The following is a 2,558-nucleotide window of genomic DNA, read 5'->3' as shown; positions in this document are numbered from 1 at the left end:
GGAAAGGCCGCGCCAGCCAATCGCCAGCCGCAGCCCAGCCGGCCAATGGGGCGCCGCCCCGGAGGGGGCCTCCCCCGTCACGTGACGGCGGAGAGGCGCGCGGTGGGTATTTAAGGGAAGCGCGGCGAGTAGCTCCCGCCCGCCCCGGGAGCGCAGCGCTGGCCCTGGGGCTGCTGGTCTGCAGCTACACCACAGCCCCTTCCACCGCGACGGGGGGCTGGCCTCCACCGCTGCAGCCACAACTGGGGAAATTACTAATTTAAAAAAAAAAAACCAACCCAGCCCTTCCTATCTTACTAAAGAATATTTCTTCTATTGCATTTCACTCCTCTCTGGTAACAAAACTTCTTCCCACCGTACTGAAAACCCATCATGCCTGACAATGCAAAGAAAAAAAAGAATTTTTTTTTGCCTCATAGCCCTTGTAACATGTGATTCTGGAAACAAGGGACCAGCCACCCACCTGACCACTAACTTAAAGCCTTTTGCATGAGTAAAATGCTTCTATCGCTTCCAGCAGAGGAAAGCAAACCACCATAAACCCTTCTGAAGGGGTTCCTGTGAGGGGCACAGATGCAGATACTCAAATTTCCTGAACAAAAGAAGTTAAAAGCATTTGAAGTGACCCTGACCTAACTACTTGCTCTACATGTTGCCAATGCTGATGACTTGAAGACTTCAAGACTGGACTATGGAATCAGTTTCCTTGACCTCCTTCACTTTTTACCTTCCCTCAAAATATCAGTACAGAGAGATCAGTTTCCCTGCAGACTCAGGCTTTCTATCTATTTCAAGCACTACCAAGCTTCCTTCATATATACTTCAACATTTTGCATTCTCTTGTCACAAAGCAAGAGGAAACGTTCAAGGCTTTGATACCCGCCTTGCTTGAACGGTTGAACCTGTCTGCTCTAATTTCCTGCAGTCGTGCAAAAAATCCAAACCTGAAGCAATGTGAATTCCTTGCACACATGGAGCAGACCATTCCATAATCACGATGCAGACAGCAGGTCACACAACATTCAGCAGAACAGAAACAAAACCTTATTTTTTTCCAACTTTTTCAATCATGCTACTACCTGTTACCTGTTTCAGAGAAAAATATTATGATTCAGATAAAGGGAAATATCTTTATCTGGGAAGCACCTAAAGATTGAACTATGGCTTGTTTGTCCAGGCTTTGAGTATCTCTTTATATTAAATTCACCAACAATGAAACACACCATGTGACCTCTGGCTTTACTTCTCCTGCATCTTCCACAATGATAGCGTAGAACCTAAAACGGAAAGCTTGTTAAAGCGGTAATACCAATATACTAATACAATTGTTTGTCACTGGATGTTTTCTTTTTTGATGTCTCACTTCAGGGTAAATACCACAGGCAGATCAAAATATTTTGAACACTGTTACATATTCAAAATTGTCAACAGTGTCTTGAAACATTTCTCCTCCCCTCCTCATGCGATGTTAACATTATCATCCTCCACACACTTTAAAAAAAAACTAACCAAACAACAACCTAAGCTTTTTAAGATCATTTGGCTTCCAATTTTCTTAGGAATTATTTGCCACAGACTATACAGCATTGTGGTATACAACTTCTTGCATGTTAAAATACAGCTCTCAGTAGTCAGTAACCTTAAAAAAAAATCCGCTATTCCACTCCCAACAGTTGCTATACTTCTTTGTAATAACAGACACATTCCTGCGATTCATGCTGTCCAGTTCTTGATCACTGCAAGTTACAGCATTTTGTCAGGATCTCGGAATTTCCTGTACGGTAATGAGCACTGTCCCATTGGACAAGTTAAGTGCTATCCAAAAGAAATAAAAGGAAGAAAATGAACTGCTCCATTACATCCTTGTGCATAACAATAAAACACAGTAAGGAATAATTGCAATTTATCTGGACATGATGTAAGGAGGTAAGAAAGTATACCTGAAGACTCCTGTGCATGCTGCAGTATTTTTACATCCTGTGAAGCTATTCCTTAGCAAGTGACTTACTAGATTCATTCCCAACCCCACGGACTCATTGATGTCGAGGAGCCTCAGCAATCTCATCTCCAGCCTACGTTGCCACGTGCTTTATCAGGTCTGCAATTCCACGTGCAAGCATCAAGTCAGTATAAAACAATTGCTATGTTTTCTGTTCAGTTCAAACTGCTCGTTACTATATGTATCCTCCAAAAAGGCCAGGGAGTAAATCAATCTCCTGTCAGAATTACTATTTATGCTTCATTCAAACTAGTCATGTTACCTCTGCTACTTAGTTGCCCTAGTATCGGACAATGGGAAAGTCATGGAGAAGAGGCCCTCGAGCTACGTGCCGACTTCTTCCTGCAGACCTTTCAGCAATTTAGATTGCAAACTTAGTCCTACTTTAGAACTACCCGAGAGGTCTTGATGCAGGCAGCAAGTGTGCTCATCTCATCACACTCTATGACTTTATGACCATTTATCCACCTTGGGTTTCCTCAGCTCAATTCTGGGTAACTATAGTCTGATTAAAACCACAGAAAAGCACATCATAACAGTTAAACATGGCACAAAAACA

The sequence above is a fragment of the Balearica regulorum genome, chromosome 14 (genome assembly GCF_011004875.1).
Source record: "Balearica regulorum gibbericeps isolate bBalReg1 chromosome 14, bBalReg1.pri, whole genome shotgun sequence".
In the NCBI taxonomy this organism is placed as follows: Eukaryota; Metazoa; Chordata; class Aves; order Gruiformes; family Gruidae; genus Balearica; species Balearica regulorum.
This window is presented reverse-complemented; position numbering follows the sequence as displayed.